General features: G+C 58.3%; 1 protein-coding gene across 3 annotated transcripts in view; it reads right to left on the bottom strand.

The window, feature by feature from the left end:
• BCOR (BCL6 corepressor) overlaps positions 1 to 18,892 on the bottom strand; it is a 58,912-nt gene extending 40,020 nt beyond the window's left edge. For all 3 annotated transcript variants that reach the window (XM_053971050.1, XM_053971051.1, XM_053971052.1), the window contains exon 1: positions 18,423 to 18,892. The gene's annotated coding sequence lies outside the window, so the exon portion shown is untranslated. The remainder of the gene's footprint in view (positions 1 to 18,422) is intronic.
• Between the last annotated feature and the right edge of the window lie 2,241 nt (positions 18,893 to 21,133).

The raw sequence follows: 21,133 nt of genomic DNA, 5'->3' as shown, positions 1-21,133 counted from the left end.
GAGAAAGGGGTTAAAAATAGTAAGTGGGTTGGCGAGCTCCCCACCCCTTGATTTGATTAAGCGAGGAGCCCTGGTGGCTTCTGCATTGGAGCTGCTGTGCTGCTGCTGCTGCTGCTGCTGCAAGTGCTTTCAGTAATTCAATGATGCCTGCTCACTCCAGGGAAAGAAATCATTAGCAGGCTCACTGGAGAAGTATTAGCAGTCCAAGAGGATCGGCGCCATGTGCAGCCAGAGAGGCAGGTGAAAGGTAACCACATTTTCACGTCCAGTGGCAGAGAAGGAAAGGCTTTTCCTCCCCTCCACCTTGCCTAATGCCACCTCCGCTCGCATTAAATTCTAGTTTGCTGCATGAGCGAAGTGTCAGGACAAGCTGCGTTTTATTAACAGGATTATCGCAGCGCATGATTTATTCCAGTGCAAGATTTTAATTGCTCTTCGGAGGTTGAGTCGTTTCTTTTGACTGAGCTTCAGCCTGCATCCTGCTGCTAAATGCTGGGTTAATAAGTAGGGGGAGCCTTTAATGCACAGGATATCCCTCAGCTCTTCCTCTCTCACAAAAATAGAAGCCTTTAAGCAGGAGGCATGATACTCCTTTTACACACACACAAGCCAGTAACGGGCGATTGACCACTGGGAGTTTAATGCCTAACGTCTCCCAAAGCATCCATGCTTCCCCAGCAAACTCATTTCCTTTGTCAGGCTACAAAATATGCAAATGATCACTTTGGCATTTAATAGGGAAGAAGCCCAGATTGGGCCTTTAACACAATACTTCACACACGTTCAGAGAGGTTTAAGAACTGAAACGGCAGGAAAGCCTTGTTCCCCAACACTTTTTTCTCCCCTCAGAGAGGCCTTTTGTGCAAAACTCCACGTCTGGAACAAATGTATATTAATGAAACGGCGCATTGACCCTCCTTTCTCCGCAACGGTTAGCTTTTCCTAATGAAGTCCGCACAAATCGCCGCGAGGAAACAAAAATCCACGGAGGTTAGTTACCGCGCTATCATTCAAAAGGAATTATTTCACTGGAAAGACGTTTTCTGGACAGATTTACTGGTTTCCAGATGCGCCGCTCGTAATGTTTTCAATAGAGGCAGCAGCAGCATGGAGAGAGTGATTTAGGGTTTTACGTAAGGTTAGTAGCCACCCCGTGCGCTGCCTCATCTGTAAGGGACAGACACGGGCTCAGGAAGGGCCTCGACGGCACACGGTCCCGCTCTCTGTGCCCCGCTTCCCTTTGGGGCCACGGCTCCTCAGAGGGGCTGCCTGCGCCCGCCTGCCTTCCTCGGTGGAAATGTATCATTAAGATAAGGCGAGGTGCCTGAACTAGAGCCCATCAATCCCCTGACACGTGCAGATAGCGAAATGCTGAAGTTGCATGGGGCGAGTGAGAGCTTCCCCAGCCAGAAGCGGGTAATCTGGAGGCCCCATGTCCCACAACCACCACCACCCGAGCAAGGGCAAAGCCCGCCTGGTTGCAGGGACATGGTGGGATGTCCCAGGGCCACCAGGCAGGTCAGAGCCCGCACCCCCGAAGGCTGCCAGCCCCTTCCCCGAAGCCACCCCCTCTCGCTGTGTGCCCCGGGGACGCGTGTGTGTGCAGTTATAATCATCGCTGCCCTGATGAACTTCTTGTGAACTGTTTAAAAGTGGAGGTCTGCTGAACGAGCAGCGGCGCCACTGCCAGCCATAATTTCATTGCAACAAGCAGCAGACTTTTAACTCTTCGCACACCCTGTCCCTCCCCCTCCTCTCCCTCCCCACAAGCAGCTGCCTCTCGGGGATACCGGCTCACAGAGGCTCGGCCAAACGCCGGCAGCGCCACAAGCGTTCTGCGCTGCGGGGACGGGGGGGACAGTGGAGGGGCGTGGGGGGCACCGCACCTATTTATACACCCAGCTTCCGCGGGGGTGGGCGCAGCCGGTCCCGTTATGCAACCCCGACGGCGGGCTGAGCGCCCCAGCGCACGGAGGAAACCGAGGACACGTCTCTCCCTCCCTCCTCCTGTCACCCGCCGGGCCACCGTCAGCGCGCCCCAGGGCGCCGCAGCCCCCCCGGCCGCCCCCGCTGCGCTGCGCGGCGGGGCGCGGAGCGGGGCTCGGCAGCCGGAGCGCGCACGGCATTTCCTCCGGGAGGTGTCTGGCCGATAAAGCCATTTGCGGCTAAATATAGACGGTGATGCACGGAGGAGGGAGGGAGGGAGGAAGGGAGGAAGAGAGGGAGGGAGGCGCGGGGTGGGGGGGGGTGGGGGGGTGGAAGAGAGTGAGACGCGCAACGCACACGCGGTTCCGCAGCGATGCCGCCGTGTGAAACCAGTTGTGAAAAGCGCCTGCAAGCACTAACCTGCCTCCCGGCGTGCCGAGCCGAGCCGAGCCGAGCCGTGCCGAGCCGCGCCGGGAACACCCACCCACCTCCCGCGCCCCGCCGGCCCCGCGCCGCAGAGGCAGGCACAGGCACACACCGCACTGCTCGGGCAGCTGATTAAAAAGGGAAACGTTTGGGTCTCCCTCGCAACGTCAACAGACTTTTGGCAGCCATTGACGCCAGCAGCAGCAAAGTTTTGTTAACACGCTGCTGGCGTGGAAACGAGAAAAACCCGATGCCCGCGGGGAGGGGGAGAAGGAGGAAGAGGAAGACTCCACTTCTCCGTGCCTCCGGGCGAAAGAGGAGGAGATGGCAGCGCCACCCGGGACAGGGCAGCCTGCTCTTCCCCCTCCCTCTCCACCCCCATGACCCCGGGGTGCCTGCCGGCGAGTTTGCGAGGTGAAAGTCTCAGCGAGGGGCGTGGAGGGCCGGAGGGGCTAGGAGAGGGGGGGCACCTGGAGGAAGCCCGGCGGGGCCGGCGGCTGCAGCGAGCCAGGAAGCGGGTCGGGAGGAGAATTGCAGCGGCGCACGAGTTCCCTTTTGGCGCCTTTACTCTTTTCCACCTCCGAGCTCCGCCTGGCAGCCTGCCAGTTTCCACTGCACAAGCCACGGAGCCGGCAGCAGCAGCGGCAGCGCAGCGGCAGCCGGCGGGGAGGGCTACGCGGGGTTTAAAAAAAACCTCTGCGAGAGCCGATGGCACCGACGGAGCGCCGGGAGCTTCGGCAAACAACCCAGCCTTTGGGATATTAAAAGCAATGCAATAAATTACCGGCCTCTGATCCCTCCCCCACATCACCCCCCCAGGCCCCCCTTCCCCCCGCCCAGTTGCTGCCCGGTTCCAGGCCACTGGAAGGATCATTTCTAGATTTGTGAAAATCCCTGAGAAAGAAGTGAAAAGCAATCGGGGAGTCGTAGCGATCTACTTCGATTAGCCCTCAACCCCGTTCATCTGGAGCTTGATTTAAAGGGCAGCGCTCGCACGGTATTTATAAGCTTAAATACGGGCTGATGCTTATGAATGTGTTTAGGTACCTCGTTTATCTTGTACCTCCGACTTATATATTTACGACTTATAGGAACAACGACCTGTGCCACGGCTAGAAAGGAGACTTCAGAGACACTGTATTGCTGCACCGTTTACAAATGTGCCGTATAAAGCTCTGGCAGCAGCCAGCGATCTAATATTAGACAAGTGTTAAAAGAATAGGCTTGGCTGCGCTTTTTATATATATATGTATAAAAAAATAAAATATACTGTGGGGGTTTTTTATGCAATCTCCACACGACATCACCGCTAGTGACACGTTCTGTAAACCAGAGGAGGAAGCTGCAGACTAAGTAGCCGCCGCACGGATCCGCGGATTAGAGAAGAAGTTTGACCTTTACCCGGGACGTGTGGCATTTCATTTAACCATAAAGCTAAGCACAATGCGCCAGCGAGATCGCTAAACCGATTTAAAATACATATAGAGTCATGCACGACAGTAGTGCATCTCGGTTTAGGCGGCGTGCAGGCAGCACGAGGGGGTCGGCGACTATTTTAAGGTTCTTGCCGCAGCCACCCCCCCCCCCCATCATTCCCGTGTCCCCCGTGTTCCCCCCTCCCGCGGCTCCCACACCGTCACGTGTCGAACGGCGACCGGGACTTTCTGCCGTGTAAACACGGCGCGGCGGAGCCGACCGGGAGCACCCGGGGCTACCGAGCCAGCGCCAGCGGGGCATCCTCCCCGCCCCGGGCCGCCCGCCGCTCTGCGCCCGGCTGCGGCCCCACGGAGACACCTCCAGTGCAGCGCGGCTCCGGCGGGGTCGGTCCCCCCGGCACAGGCGGCCCGAGGGAGCGGCGGCCCCGCGCCCCCCCGCGCCGCCTGTCACGCCTTGGACCCTGCACAGACCGGCGCTGCGCCGTAGCGGCAGCGGCGCGTTCCCCTTTCCCATATGCTGTGAGGAGAATCATTGCATCGCTCTCAGCTGCCGGCGGCAGCCAAAGGGGGGGAGGAAAAAAAGTTTTCAATTAATGATAAGCCTAGGAGCTAGGGAAGGGGGCGGGGGAGGAGGCCAATGAGGGAAAGTTAAAATGGCTGGCGATCCTTCAAATAACCCTGGCTGCCTTCCCCTGGAGCCCACACGGCACTGCCTGTCGCGGAGCCCCGGGGGAACACCCGGACGCCCAGGCACACGCTCCTCGAGGCCAAAGCTGCCTCGGGCGGCCACACACCTCCGCACACAGCGATGCCCATACCTGAAGGTTACGGAACATTCGTTCGCTGGGGGCACTCACGCCGTCCCCCCCACTCCCCCGGTTAAACCACATCATGGGGGTGCGATAGAAAGGCTGCAAAGGCTCACACACACACACACAAAGGGGGGACGTGAGGTGGCTGGTACCCAACTTTGAGGCATCACCGCATGAAGTATTTCCCAGAGATTCGCGGGAAACACCGAGCCCGTCCGCCACACTGGCAGCCCCGCACCGCCGCTACGGCGCCCACCCCCGGGATCCCCCGTCCCTCCCCCGGCGCGGGCGATGCCTCTGTCCCCCGGGCGCACGCCGCGGTGGCCGGGCAGGACGCGCGCTCCGGGGGGGGCGGGGGATTCCTGCCGCCGCTCCGGCCGTGCCGGGAAACAAGGCTACTAGAGGAGGCGGTGGCGGAGGAGCGAGCCACAGACCGGCTCAGCCACAGGAACCCCCGGGCCCCCGCACAGACGGGGGCCTACGGAGAGAGCCCGGGCTCCCTTCCGAAGCCCACCCGCCGCGGCATCTCCCTACCCAGGCCGGCCGCGCCATTTTAGACACACACATACACACACACACATACAGACACACACATACAGACACACAACATACACACAGACACAGATACACACACACACACATACACACATACAGACACATATACACAGCACACAGACACACACACACATACACACACACACATAGACACACACATAGACACACATACAGACACAGATACACACACACACATACACACACACATACACAGATACACACACACATACACACACACATACACACACAGACACACACACAGACACACATACACACACACACATACACACAGACACAGACACACACATACACACACACATACAGACACATACACACAACACACAGACACACACATACACACACACACACACACATACACACACACACACACACACACAGAGACACGCGCGCGCGCGCACGGGAGCGAGGTTTCCGCTGCCGCTGCCAGAGACAACAGGCAGCAGCCGAGCCCGGGCTGCGCAGGCGGAGCAGCGGCAGCAGTGGGAGAGAGGGACACACACACACGCAAGCACACACACCCACGCACCGCGAGCCAGGCAGAAATGTGCATTTCAGGTAATTTAAGGCCGCATTCCCGGCGCAGGAAAGGAAAAGCGCAGGCCTGCGCCCCACCAGCCCATTAACCCGCCGCGCACTCGGCATCCCGGGAACCCTTCATTGTTGCCTTTATTCCGTATGGTTTTTGCTTTCCAGGAGGGGGATAGAAAGGAAAAAAAAAAGCGGGGGGGGGGGGGTAAGGAAGGGGAAAAAAAGAAAAATACCACCGAGACAGCCCCTTCCCCCCGCTCGTCCCCCATTGTTCGTCCGCGGGAGGCTGGGAGAGCGCAGCGCCACGGGCTCGCTATTAGCTAGGCTCGGCGAGCACTCCCCTGCCCCCAATAGCTCGGGAAACTTAGTAGGTAGGGTGAAGGGGAACCCCCCCCCCCCCACTGAATACAAAAGTCCCAGCGCTCCTGCGAGAGTTGGGCGAAGGCCTGCGCTCACTTCCGCAACGTTATCCTTGCAGAAATACCGGAGCACGGCCCCTGTTTCCTTCCCCCAGCCCCCGCCGCACCCCCGGGGGGGGTGGAGTGATTAATGGGCCGTACGCCCTTGGTTTCCCTCCGGCCACTCCGGCACACCGCTCCCCGGCGCGGAGCCGCCGCGGCACGCTGGGCGGGGGCGGCCCCCCCACACATCCGTCGGGGACGTTGGGAGATATTGATCACGGACGACTTCATTTTGCATAACTGCGGCTGACAGGGCCTGTGGTTCCCTCATTTACGGAGCAACAGCTTCGCGGGGCTGATGGATGGGGAGCGGCTCCCTCCGCTCCCCCAGCCCCCCCACTCGGTTCCCCAGCGCCAGCCCCGCAGCCCCGCCGGGGGACGGCAGCTCCGCGCCTCATGCAGCAAATGGCCGCGCACAACAGGCAAATATTAAACTTAGGTACCTCCGTCTCTCGTTTTACCTAGCGCGGCCAGCATGGAAGCCTCTCGCTACCCGCAGGGCTTTGTCTGCACAGCCACGCCAGGGCCAGGGCTGGGGCACGGGCACCTTCGGCGACTACATGCAAGAAAAAGTGCTTGGGAAGTTGGGGGGTTTCCCTTTTTTTTTTTTTTTTTTTTTTTTTAAATTCCCTCCTCCTCCTCCCAACAACAAACGAATAAACAGCCTGGTTTCTGCTGAACAATGCATAAAAATTGGCCTCGCCCCAAAGTTTATGTCGGGTTTACGGCGCTAACGTTTCTCCTTAATGGGAAACGCTTTCCCGAGCACTTCTGGAAAGCGCTGGCGAGCCCTGAGTTACGAAAGCTGCATTACGAGCACCTCGACTAAACGTCTCTGCAACGTGTCCCGACCTCACATCCACCACCTTCTCCACACCTTTAGAGGAAACGCCAGTCCAGGGTGGGCTCAGCCAGTGCCAAACACCGCCCGACTCGGCGTGCGGAAGACAGCGGGGGCAAAAAAAAAAAAAAAAAGAAAGAAAGGAAACCAAACCACGTGAAAAAATACAAAAAATACAAAGGGAAAAAAAAAAAAAAAAAAAGGAAGCAAAAGGAAATAAAAAGGACATAAAGTTGCCGGTAGCGGCGGTGCCCCGGCGTAGAGGCAGCGTGGAGGCCGCCACTGGCCCTGCCTTCCCATCCCGGCACCGAAACAAAGCAGCGAATCAACTGCGATGCAGATGGGCGGCTATGAATTTTTTGCTGCTGCTTAGAGCTTTAATTACTCGTTCTTGATCCGTGGGACTACGACACGACACCGCCAAGGTTAAAATGCCCTGAACAGCTCTGAGCAGATGTGAACGAGTTGGCAGACGCGCAAATGAGGTCTGCCTCTAAGCATGATAACAAGTGACTAATACATTGCATATCGCTGAAAGAAAATTATTTTTCTCTAATTTGCATTAGCTTTTTTTTTTTTTTTTAACGCCGCCGACATTCCCTCCTCAGAGGCAGCAGCATAATCCTTAAAATATAGCTCCGTGACTTTAAAAGATTTGGAAGGAGGCAGCAATTGCCAGTGTTTTGGCTATGCAAGTGTTTTGGCTATGCAGGCTTGTTTATCTTTCCGCCTTTGCTCCAAGGCGAAACTAGTTTCGCAAGCAGTATTCTTGCAGAAAAATGGCACATGTCATATAAAACACCAGTTTATAGGAATTGATGCTAAAATTGTTGAATGACTACTTTTGCCACTAATAGCACAGTGTAATCCATAAAGGACCAAGGGGACAGTCAAGGCCAAAAGAGAAAAAAAACATAATAGATTGACTGGAGAGAAATAGATAAAGACAACCCATCGACCAAAACGACTAAAAGGGGGGTGAGGGAGGAAATAAGCATCTCCCCTTTTTACCTGCTTTCCACCCCAGAGACGCCTCGTCAAAAAGACAATAGTATGGGAAGGTCACTTACTATATAAAACACAGCGGTTCTCGTAGGTAGTGAAATTATGTCAGGTACAAATATAGGCTGGAACCCAGTTCTCCAAGTTTCCTCGACTTTCCAGAGGCTCTTCTGAAAGGGCCAGGAGATCACTCTGGGTACTGGAGCAAACTTCAAGAACAGACAGCATTTTATATCCTACGCTCAGAAGACCAACCGAGGGCCTTAGATGCTGAGGCTTTGAGCAGAAAATAGCCACTCGGGAAATTTATGCACGAGGAGTTTTTCACTGAAGACCTACTCCAGGGATCCCTGCACATCCAGGTTATCAGGGGTCGTACGCTGCCATCTCAAGCGGCAACTTCTCTGCCAACACGTGTTTGTGAGGGAAACGTGCTGCCAGCCACCGCACCGTGCCGTGCCCCGGGCCGGCCGAGGCTCGCAGCCGGGCTGCCCTCTCCTGCCGCGGGGCTGCCGGGACACCTCGCCCGCCGCTCCCGCAAAGTCACCGGGGCCGGCGCAAACCTGCCGCCAGGAGGGATTTCCCAGCGCCGGGGCCGGGCACGGAGCCGGCCGCTCCTCCAGCTGCCTCCCTGCGCTTGTAAATCAAGCGGAGGCGGAAAGAGGGGCCGGGGGGAGGGGGCGGAACGCTTCTCCCCGGCCAGCGGCGTTTGCTGAAGCGTCGCGGCGGGCGGCAGGGGAGCGCGGCTGGGCGCCCCGCCGCCGCCGCCCGGGATGCTGCCGGGCCCCGGAGAGCCCCGCCGGGCCCCGGAGAGCCCCGCCGGGCCCCGCAGCGCCGGGCGGTGCCTCCGGGAGCGGCGGGGCGGCCCCGGGGCCACTCCGGCCGCAGCGAGAGCTTTTGTGTGCGAGTGCCAGCGAGGCGCGGGCTTTTCGCGCTCCAACAGCTGTCACATTATTTGCACTGGCTGTAAACAGCCTTCGCCTCCCCCCCCCCCCCCACCAAACCCCCGCCCCCCTTGCCACAGAGTTAAATCCAGACTAACAATCCCCAGTTAGAGATCAAACCAACAACAGCAGCATTGTGTCTGCCTTCATTGCTTTACCATCAACTACTGCAGCTGGTTTGCTCGAAACAAGGAACACCCTCTACCCACCTCCCCCGCCCCGGGGCCAGAAACGTGCTTGTTCCCGGAGGTTGGCCGGGCGGAGCCGCGGTGCTCAGGGGGTTCTGCGGGCCGGGCCGGAGCTGCGGGGCGCTGCTCCGCCAACCCGATGTCGGTGGGTGCCAAGCGCCTCGGGGCTCTCCCCCACAGCACAGAGGGCTTTCCAGTCAGCACTCACGCCCGATGAAACGCCTGCACAATCACAAGTCGAGCTCCGCTCTCGGTCTGGCTTTTGGGAAAGGCGAGGGGGAACCCCGCTGTAGCGGGGAAAGCCGCGCCTGCAGCTGCGCAGCGCCCCGCGGCACACGGCGAGCTCGCCCCCGCGGCGCGGCGCGCCTCCGAGCAGCCCTTCCCCGGGAAAGCCGGGCTTCCCCCGATCCCTGCCCGGCCGCCTCGCACTGGGCCGCCGCCGACAGCGTCCGACCTGCTGTCACAGCGAACCTCCCGCCGAGGGGCCCCTCCGCCACCCCTGCCCGGGGCGGTGACCCCGCAACCCGCGGCGGCCCCGGCCCCTCCGCTCAGCCGGGCGGCAGAGACACGCTTCCACCTTCTCCTTTCCACCGTAAGGAGGAAAAACAAAAAAATAACAAGGAAACAAAATTGCCAATAACCTAAAGCACGACTCCAGCTTCGTTCATGATACAACCACCTGGAAGCAAAGGAGTGCGCTGCACACTCTCAGAGGGCCTTTTGTTGGGCACAGCTGGAATTTGAGTGTAAATCCTCATAGCTCCTTCCCTGCCCTTACTTACTTTGACATCAGCAGCAAAGTTGGAGGAGACGGGGAATTTACTTTACAGAAGCATGGGGAAAATAAATGTGTTCGAGGAAACCTTTCCCTGCCATTCTGAGTCCTGGCATTACCCAAACTGCGCATCTCTTAAGGGAAAACAGAGACACAGCAACTTTCTCTGAAATTTGTGTCCCATACAAACTCTTTACGAGGCCACAGGAGCTGGAATAACACTTTCTATGTACCTATATGCAGCTTGGGAGACGGCACCAGCAAGGAAAAATAGCTGACTTTATTGGAAGCATGTGCTCCATCTTGGCCTAACTCCTGCCAAAGGGCAGTACTACCCCGGCAGGTATGGTGCTTCACACTAATGTGGTAAGTCTCCAATCGACTTCCAAATCAGACTCACCACCCAAAGACACCAGTACATATTCACAGGTCAGTATCATCGACTATTCATTGCCTATACATAGCTAGAAATCTGCTGGCCTGGTAAAAACCACTGCTAACAGAACAATGTCAGCAAAGGCTGCAACACAGTCTTGTGAGACAGGCGATTCGTGCCTACTGAGGCTCTTTCAGCACAAAGGCTTTTAGAGGAAGAAGAGAGAGAGAAGGGGGAAAAAGGAGGGAGGGCTCTCGTGTTTCAGGGCTGCTGTCCCCTGGGAACCAAGAACCAAGTGTAGCTTCAATCAAATGCTGACTTCTCCTCTGGGAGCTCAGTAGGAAACCTGATCTCACTAGCTCATGCCTGCCTCCATGCATATAGGCTGGGTTTTCTTTCATACCAGCAATTTGTATAAAGAGGGGAGCCAATATAGTTTATTGCAAACGAGATCTCGCAGTAATGGATCTAGAGAGATACTTCTGTAGCTAAAATAAGACAACCTTCAGCCACCTGCTCAGGGCAGGCCGCGCCACAGCCGCCTCCAGCTCTGCACACACGGCTCCGCTGTGGGCGCCCCTGGCACTGCAGGGCACAGCCTCCCACGCATCTCCTTGAGCCCTGCATCCTCCCAGCTGGCAGCAGCCACCCTGGGTTGGGGTTTTGTGCAATGCCAGGTTACACTTCCATTAAAACGTTTACCCTGGGAGGTCACTTCCTGCTTGCGAAAGTACTGTTCCAGCTTCCCCTGCTGCTCCCAACTTTAGCCAGAGGTATCTCTCTCCTCGCCCAGCACAGCCTGGAGACCGCGCAAAGCATCCACCCCTGCCCACTGGCTCTGGGCTGCCCTGGCACGGCAAAGCACGGCACAGCACAGGAGGTCTGCAGGGGAAGGCAGGCGAGTCCTCAGAGCTCCACATAACTTCACACCGGGCTGCTTAATTCTGCACGGGGCTTTGCTAATCCACTTTGTGCTTGACTACTGAAACAGGAGGAAAGGAAAACACTGCACGGGGGAGCACGATCAGGCCAGAGCAAGGTGAGCCTGGGGGACTGCAGCCTGTGGGAAGGGCTCTCCTCAATACCCAGCTCAGCCTCCTACTGCTGTGGGCAAGTCGGAGAAGCTTAAAGCACAACCCAGCACACCAGGGCGTGGGAGCAAAGGGGATTGCCCGAGGATCAGAGATCCTTGTAGGATCTCTCCACAGCCAGGAGCTTTCACATGGAGAAAGTTTGGCTCAGGGAGGGAATTTACACTTAGAAAGAGGAGCTCAGCCCATCCCTTCTTGTGCCATTAACAAGTTCTCTGTGAATTTCAAGGAGAGCTGAGAATACGCCCCTCCAGCTTTGATTTCACTTCTCTGTCCCTACCTGTCACCATACACAAATGCCATACTCAAACCATGACTAAACCAGCCCCACAAAGCCCTCTCACCCCTCCAGGAGACTCCCAGATGCAACGCCACCCCACCCCAGGGGAACACAGAGGAAACACAGTGTGGGTGAGGGACAGGCAGCCCCACAGCACCTGTTCACACAGGGACAAGGACACTCATCAGGCTCCAAGCATGGAGTCTGCTCTCTGTGCAAGTACAGGCGTACTTCTCTCTGCTATCAAATGTGCCAAGTGCCAGCTACTCCAATACTCCTGTGAATGTGGAAGTCTCACTTTTATAACTGAGGATACAGGCCCGAATGTTTTGTAATATGCAAAAACTGAAAGGCATACAAGGCCCCCAGGTGAGGCACTGGGGTAAGACCAAGAGCTACTCCAGCTGAAAACGAAAAGCAAACCATGCTCTGAGAAATAATTAGCTGGCAGACTGCAACCCACCGTGGGCTGTCTAGAGGTGCACGGGGAAGGAGCCCGCCACAGCACCAAGCCACTGCAGCTCCTGGATGTGGGAGATTACTCCAAGGGCAGCAGGAGCCACGGAAAGGAGAGCACCGAGGCTGGGAGCACTCTTGACCCTCCTGGCAGAGGAGCAGGCAGAGGAAACACAATGACAGGCTTTCCTGATGCAGGCTCATCCATGGAGCACAGCCCCGAGCCTCCCCTTTTCCCCTGTGCTCTACTGAACACACTTAGCTCTTTATACGAGCTGTTCCCAGTGTGGCTGGTGGATTCTGTGCTTTCCACTTTAATTGTCTTATCCAAATAAAGCTTTGTTTTCCTTAGCACGACAATCCCAACATTCAGACCGAGATTTTCATTGGACAGAGGAGATATTTTATTCTCTGATTGTTTAGGGAGTCAGGGCTTACACGGAACAGCCCCGGCTTGTGTGCCTCCACTCACAATGGGCGCTTTGCAGCCCCTTGTCCCATCATGTAGATTCATTTTAGAGTTACCAGGATGAGAATCATGTTTCTTTCAATTTCATAGCTTTCCAAGTCTACCCTAGACTTTAACAAGTCTTTTAGTTTGCACCTAGACAATAAATTTAGTTTAATTTAGCTTCCGGTCTTTAATTTTAGCAGGTCTTCTTTTTGCATGCAAATCAATATGGCAATTACCATCTAAAAGCTCACCCAGCCCTAGGTCAATGTAAATTGATCATTGTCCGCCTTCTACAAAATAACACCGGGAGTCTGTGGTGCATAATGAGATTATACTGGAAACTGTCTTTCAGATCACAAATTATATTTCATGCTGTCAGGATCTTCTCCAAGTGGACTTCCTTGCATGTCTAATCACATGGCACGGAATCTATCAGCTCATGAGGTAGTTTTGGGGTGCAAAGAGTGAAGAAAGAGTCCCATATAATTCAGACAACAGTTTTGGAAAACAGGCAGACAGGTACAGAGGGATGCTCTCACTTGCTAACTTTTCCAGCAATGAAAGAGAGGAGGGGAAAAAAAAACTTCCCTCAGCCAAGAACTGCTGTCCAGCAAACAAGGAAAAATGAATTCCCTTCTGGAAAGCAGCAGAACTTTCCTAAAGCCACATTTGCAAGAAGTTCTTGGCCTCCTTTCCATCCCCACCTCATCTGCTCGGCCATTCAAAGGAGCACTGGCATCCTGCTCCGGAGAAACCCGACGAAGGATGCGCTCTCCTGGCAGAGACCTCCCTGCCCGCCGCAGCCCAGGGACCTGAGCAGGTCAGGTCGGAGGGAAAGGTCGCTCCGGAGCAGCGACTGCTGTAAGCCGGTTCCCTGAAAGGCCAGAGGATTAACGGGATCTGCTCACAGCCAGGGGAACTCCCCCTGCCTGCAGCCCGGGCCTCCGCGTTCCCTCCGGCACGCACACGCGATGCAGCCAGCGAGCGCTGCTCGGCGTATTTGAAAGGGGTAAGCCCGGCTATCCGTGCCACTATTCAGGTTACTGCAAAACCAAGAAAGAGGGGAGCAGGCCCGCTCTGGCCATCAATTATTTCTAAAGCAACACCAGCCTAAGGAGGAAGTATTAAACTTGGCTTCATGCTGCTTTAAGTCCACACTAAAATGTGATGTATTGCAGTGTTCGGGGGAAAGACAGCGCATCGCACATCACCTGTGCAACCCAACTATGCTGCAGGGTCCCAGCAAGAGCACGGACCTCTGTCAAGCCATGCAGAAATCGGAGATCACTTGTCCTCCACATTAAGCACCAATTTACTCCAAGCCATATTTAGTCTGAGGGCAATGTGGCTGCTTAGCTACGACCTGAACTGCAGCAGGCCTTTTGCCGGTCTTTGCAGGGGCCACTCATCGGTCAAAGTTGAGAGATGTTGGAAAAGGCAGCCACACATTGCCAAAACTACTTCGGTATGTGCAGCACTCATTATTTTAGGCCGTGGTGACCTGGGTCCATTTTCTCCACAAACGGAGACATGAAAACATGTCAACAACTTTGTGCACTCTCGCAGCTGCACAGATCCAGAAAGTTTGCCTGCATGGACTGTACAGGCATCCCTGCAGCTCAGTCATTCTTAGGGGACCTTGGCTTCCTCATCAGTCTTCAAAAAAGTGTATTATCATGGGATGAAGGAAGAGGAGGGAAGAGGGATGACCATTCTGAACTGCTTGAGAAGCTGCAGCTCTTGGCACATTCTGGTAAAGGCAAATACAGTGTGTGACACGGAGCCTGGATTGTCCACCAGCACAGGAATAAAGCCAAGGCACCAGTATTGTTTCAAGACCCAGTCCATATTTGGGCATTCAGCTCACACATCCCAAGTATTGCTTTAAATATTAGAGACATTCGCCAATGTGGTTCATAATGCACTCAAATGGGAGAAGTCATTTCTGTTCGCTCTCAGATTACTGGCTTGGTCTTGAGGGTGGGGTTTTTTTTTTGTGGGGGGAGAAGAGAGGGAAACCCTGCTGAGTCTGTTTGCACTGGTCTCTATTAGATATGCAACAAATCTGCCATTTCCGGCGCTGCTTCTATCTAATTAGAGATGTATTTAGATGTGACGTGTAAATAAGCGCTGAGCTGCCTGCTGCCCTGGCTGCGTGGACTGCTCGGGAGCATTTCCAATAAGGCTGTAGCGCCCGGAACCAGGGCTCAGACAAAGAGGGATGGGAATGGTCTGCGCTGCAGGCGAATCCAACAAAACCAGCTTTTATCTATGGCTCTAAAGCCTTAACTGCTTTTAATCTGTACCGCCCAGGCTTGCACGCCAGGATCGCATCTCATCCACCGAGGACGTCTCAAGCACAAAAGGAAGCACACTCGCACAGAGGAGCTGCAAACAACCCCGACCCACCCGAGCTGCAACGCAGACCCCGCTCTCCACCTGCCCTTGCGTTCCACGAGGTGTGTTTGCTCCCGTGGGCTTCCAAACACCCGAGGCAGGTACGCCCGGCTCCTGCCTGCACAGACACGAGCCGAGGGCTGCCCCACGCTGTGAACACAGATGTGGCCCCGTGGGGCGAAGGGCGCCGAGCTGCTGGGGGAGAAGTTGAGGGAACCTGAAGACGGCCACGGAAACTCGCTCCACCCGCGGGGCCGGGAACCTCCATCTCGGGATTTCCACCGCGGCCCGCGGGAAGAGGAGGGGCACGGCAGGGCCGCGAGGGGCGGAGAGCCCCGGGGACGCCCCCGAGCCCGAGGGGCCGCGGCGGCTGCCCCGGCCCTGTGGCTGCCTGACTCCGGCTCCAAGCGCTCCTCGGAGTTTCCAGAGAGGAAACTCCTGGGAACAAAATCATCTGGCACTCGCCTCGTGAACTCTTTTCCTGTTGTGGGAAACATCTCGTATAAAGCCATTAGATGGACGGGGCAGCGCCGGGGCCCGGAGGCGCACTACCCTGTCCGCCCCCCCCCCGCGCTTCGACATCATCCCTGCGATCGCTGCTGTGCTGCCGCATCTTTCCAGGTCGGGATCGCCAGCCCCGATCCCCTTTGGCGTCAAGGGTTAACAACCATCACCACCAACACACACACACACAAAAAAAAAAAAAAAAAAGGAAGAAAGAAAAGACGGAGAAAAAAAAAAAAAAAAAAGAAAAAATATCGCGGTGACCTTTTCCGTCTCCCCCACTCTCCCTTTCAGGCTCCGGTTCCTGAGCTCGCAGGGAGCCTGAGCGGCTGTCTAGACCGATCTATCACAGACGGACAAACAATACCAGGAGAAGCCCCTGCCCGGTCCCTCAGCCTCCGCCACTCACCTTAGAAATGGCGAAGAACAGAAAAGTGACCGCGATACAATCCTCCCCGGTATATTTATAGCCTTCCACACAGCCCACCTTCATGCCTGACAAATGAGATTTTGTCTGCTCTCTCAACGTACGCTCCAATAAACACACACACTTTTTTTTTTTTTTTCCCCCTCTTTTTTTTTTGTGTGCGTGTCTGTTTGTTTTTGGTAACATTCCGAGCTCGTCCCTCCGATCTCGGGGCGAGCGAGGGCCCACCACGCCCGTGCGTGACGGCAGGTTTGATAGTGGGGGCAGGAGGGACTGGGGGGGAGCAGTAGGGGTCCTGGTCACTCCTCCGTATGCAACCTCCCGTCCTGGAAGCTTCAATATCCGTATTCATCACGCCCCTTTCCACCCGGCCCCCCTCACCCGAAGTAACTCTCTGGGCCCTGCCAGCCCTCCAGGTTGCGTATTAAAGAGGTATACGGGGCGAGGAGCCGGAGGTCCAACGCTGCAAAAGGCTGGGGAATAACTAATGAGCTGTGCAGCCCATTGATCCGGTGCATACTTCCTAATTAACTCTGAGTCACCTATTTGTGACAGCAATTCAAAGAACTGCACCAGGGATAAACTGCAACCCCGGCGTGCGAAGGCAACCCGGCGGGGGGGGCGGGGAGGGAAGAGGCGGCGGGGGGGTGGGGGGGGCGCTGGGGGAGGAGGAATTTGCTCCTAATCCTCCTAAAAGCAATTAGGGTGAGCGCTGCGCTGGCTACCTCTCGGGAAGGAAAAAAAAAAAGGAAAAGAAAAAAAAACCCACCCAGCGGCTCCAACAGCAGAACCGAAAGGAAATGAATCGCTGTGTCGCAAGGGCGACAGCACCGGGCTCCAGACAGACAGGCAAGCCTCAGCACCTCGGGGACGAAAGTCGGCGAGAGCGGCGGCCGGAGGAAGCGGAACGCCGGTCTCGGCGGGCAGCGGCGCGCACGGAGCTGCGGGAGGAGCGCGGGCGGCGGTGACCCGGGAGCGGCGGAGTCACCGGCGGGGGGGTGCGGGCGCTGCCCGGGGCACCCAGACCCCGCACCGCCCGCCCGCTCTCGCCCCCAGCTTTGTTCCCAAGTGGCTCTGGCGGGGCATTGCTCTTCCCGGCCGCCCCCCGCGGTAGAGCCACAGGGAGGGGGCGGGGAAAAAAAAGTTAATAGAAACCTTTGGAAAATCCGGGCTTGGCTACGTGGTGCGGGCTGGGCTCCCCCCGCTCCCCCCCCCCCCCTTTTTTTAATGCAAACACGAATACAAAAGCTGCGGGCTCTAAAAAGCACATGAAAGCAATGAACGGAGTTTCTGGAAAAGATTCATTAGTGGGAATTAATGCTGCGAGGAGCTCCGAGGCGATACCATTAAAGTCAGTCCCCACACTTTGTCAGTTTTGCACCGCTCGCTATGGTCGGGGCTTTTTTTTTCTTGTCGGGGTAAATGGGGGAGGTGCTCTTCGCCTTCCCCTCGCCCCCTCCGCGATCACCAAACCCGAGATCCGACAGACATCGCGGAAATTAGAGGGAGGGAGGGAGGAAGGAGGAAGGGGAAAGAAAGAAAAAAAAAAACAAACAAACCACCCAACATACACACATCGAGAAAGAAAGAGGAACGTGAACGCTCCGCAGCCCTCGCCCCCGGACTCGCTCCACGAACATCAAATGCATGCCTCATATGCTGCGCAGAGCCGCCCCACTTGGCCCTGCCTTCACAAAGCAGCCTCCGCTGCCTCCCCGCCAGGCCGTTCCCCTCCGGCCGCCCCATTGATGGCAAGCCCCGAGCCTCCCTCTGGCTCGTTCTCCCAACTCCAAACTACATTTTCGGGCTGACTAAACTTCCGTGTCACGCCGGACCTCTCGCCAGCACAGCTCCGCGCACGGGAAAGCCCCGGGCCGCCCTGTCCCACGTGCGCCGCGGCGCCCGCCCCGCCGGGGCGGAGGGACAGGGGGGAGCAGCGCCTCAGGCTCGCCCGGCGGGGAGAAGGCAGCCGGCAGCGGGCTCTCCCCGCCGCTCACCTGCCCGCCGCCGCCGGACCGCGCGTTGCTCTGGGCGGGGAGCGCGGAGCCCGGCCCGCCCGGCGCGGGAGCTCTCCCCGCTCCGCGAGCCGGCAGCGCCGCTCCTTGCTCGCCCCGTCCCACGGGAGCCCCCGTAACGCCGCTGCTCCGGCGCCTTCCCAATCACAAAGTGCGAGACGACGGGAACACCGCCACCACTCCCCACACGCACTCCGGCGCACCGGAGCCGACAACGCGATCGGGTGCTTCCCCCCGCCTCCGCTGCCCCAAACAGACATCCTCACAAGCAACTGCCTCCAAACTTCCCCTCCGACACCGCAGCCCCGGAGGCGCTCCGCTAGACCCTCCTGCCCCCGCCGCCGCCTGCCCGCCACTCCCGCCCAAGCCCAGCGCCGTAACTTTCTGCCACGCCGCCGCTCTGCCTTCCCCGCGGCCGGCCGAGAGGAGCCCCGCAACCGCCCCGTCACCGCGGGACTCGGCGGCGGCGCTTCCGCACGGGAGCTGTTCGCGGAGCGGAACACTGACCTTCCTGCCGCGCCGCGGGGCTCTGACGTGCACGGTCCGAGACGCGGGTCCTCACACCGTCGCCTGGCCCTGCTGCTCTCCCTGAAGAGCAGCCCCGTCGGGGGTGGGAGGAAGAGGCGAGAAAAGTTTCACGATCCGACTCCCCCTCTCCGTGGGTGCGTGTGTTGCGGCTTGCCCCAGCGCGGGCGGGTCGGGGAAGGGGCGCGGAAAGACCAGGGAGCTGCGGGGCGCGGGAAGCAGGAGCGTGGCCGCCCTCTGCGCCGACGGGGCAGGTGCCCGCGGGAAGGGCTTTGCTCCTCGGCTCGACTGGGCTCAACAGCGGGAGTGGGAGCGGCAGCCCGCGATGCTCATTCCGGCTGCCGGCTCTGGTTTGGCAGCGCCATGTTGCTGGCTTGCTCCGGGCGAAGTTCCTGCGCTGGCGAGCGCGGCGCTCCCCACATCTCGCCCGCGCCGCCGTCTCCCGTGCCCTGGCCGCCGCGGCTTTGTGTGTGTGTGGCTGGGGATTTAATTCTCCTCCTCCTCCTCCTCTTCTCCTCCTCTCTCTCTCTCTCTCTTTTTCTTCCTCTCCCCCCCCCCTCCCCTCTTTAGTCCGCCGGGAAAGCCGCTCTTCCTCACCTTGCCGCTGGGAGACCGGGCTCCGTCTGCTGCACGCTGCGCTCCCCTCGCATCCCCCCTCCCTCTCTCCCTCCTCCTCCTCCTCCTCCTCCTCCTCCTCCAGCCGTCGCCTCCCCTCCCTTCCCCTCCCCCCGGGCAGGCGCTGCACCGAGGGAGCCGCCGCCAGCAGCAGCAGCGGCAGCAGCGCCGCCACCGCTTTTTCCCTCAGCAAGTTTCCCCCTCCCCTGGCTGCGTTTCCCTGCTCAGGCAGGGCTCGCCCGGCCGCTCGCCCGCTCCCCCCCTTGCCCTGACTAATTGATTTGCCCCCCCTCGCCGCGCCGCCAGCCCCTCGCCTCGCTCGCTCCCCCCGGCTGGCACAGGTCGCTGCCAAGCTGCGGCGCCCCGGGGGGGGGGGGACTCCGCGCTCCCGCGCTCCCCGGCAGGCAGGAGGGGAAAGCCGCCCCCCCCCCCCCGCCCCGCCGATACTCCCCTCTCTCGCTACCCAGAAGGCCAGTGGAGAACCGCAATTACCATAAAGCTCCGTTCACTCCGCTCCGCCAAGCTGTCAAAACCCCGGCGGCGGCGGCGCTGCCAGACATCGCTGAGAGCCTCCGCGGCGGGTCGCGCCGCGCTGCCACCCCACGCCACTCCGCTCGCCCCCGGGCCCTCCGCTGGACGCCCCTGGCCCCCCCACCCCGCTTCCCCCGTGATCCCAGCGGCGCCTGGAATAACCCCTGGCGATGCAACCCGCGCCCACAGTCACACCCGCCGGCTCCGGGTTTCCCCCGTCGCGTAAAGGCATCCCCGCTCCCCCAGGACCTGCCGAGAGCTCGCAGCCGTCGTAACCCCCCGCAGGGGTCACACGACGAGCGGACCGTTTCGGCCGCAGCCTCTCATGCTCGCGGAGGGGGGTGTGTCGCCCCCCGACGCCGGGGCCCCTCTCTGGTCCCACCCGCCGGCCCCAACTTCGCGGGGTTCGCGGCTCGGCCGCGCTGATTTCCGCGCTTCCCCCCCCGGTCCGCTTCTCTGAGCTCTGAATCGGGATGGGAAAAAAAGCCACTCGTTTGTCAACGTCTGCATTGCGGGGGGCGGGGGGGCCGAGGGGGACCTTATTAAAGCGCGTTTTCGCCTGATCCGGCTTTGGCAGCCCTTAACGCGCTTTTTACCCTGTGAGAGCAGTGTGGCAACCCGGGGTGGGGTCACGACTGAAGCGCCGTTTCCCTCGCTGGCATTTCTAGGGCTGCTTTAAGATTTCTGCCCGGATCGTGGAGCCCTTTAATCTCCGGGTTGGTAGTTATCGGCTGCATCTATTTACTTTGGCAAGGCAACTTTTGGCTCGGCGAGCTCGACTCGTAAATTTCACGTTCATAACGCCCATCCCCGCTGATACTCCCAGGTTTGGTCCCGGAGAGCCCGCGGCGTGGAAGCTCCCGGGGCGGCCCCGGCCTCAGGGCCAGGCGGGTTCTCGGCCCCACTGCTCCCCCGCACCTCCCGGCGCCTTGCCGGGGAAGCGGGAGTTCTGCCACCTCAGCGCCGCCGGCGCCGCATCGAGCCCTTCTCGCCGCCGCTCCGTGTGGGAGCGACTGCCAGCCAAACGCCAGGCGATTAACGCGGACAGTTTGCCCCAGGGGGGATTTTTAATCGCCTCGTTCAGGACCCTGCGCGAAAAGGCTGAAGAGACGCTATGAGCTGCAAAAGCTTCCCTCACCGAGCAGCAAGCAGGGCGATGGGAATTCAACGCCAGAGCAGGACGGCCGGGGCTGCCTGCCTGCTCTGCGCCGCTGCTTATCTCTGAAGGTAGAAAAATTAGAGTTCTCCGAAGTTGTCCCTACTGAAGCTCCCCCCCTCCCAAATTCAGAAGCGTTTAATAGAGAAAATACACTAAGTCTGGGAAAAAAAAAAAAAAAGTGGGGATCGCCCCATGCACGGGAAAAAGGACACAGAGTTCAGAGAAAAGCACACACACTCCACACATACACACACGCAGCCGGGTCATGGCCAGAGGGTTGGCATTTCATGAAGCTGCCATCACGGGCTTTGGAGTTTCACTGTGTCTCTTAAAAAAACTCGCCCGTCTCAAAGCAGAAGTGAAATATCCACCATCTGAAACCCGAAAC

Source organism: Vidua macroura, chromosome 2 (genome assembly GCF_024509145.1).
Source record: "Vidua macroura isolate BioBank_ID:100142 chromosome 2, ASM2450914v1, whole genome shotgun sequence".
Classification (NCBI taxonomy): Eukaryota; Metazoa; Chordata; class Aves; order Passeriformes; family Viduidae; genus Vidua; species Vidua macroura.
Note: the sequence above shows the minus strand (reverse complement) of the source record. Positions and strands in the feature narration are given on the sequence as shown.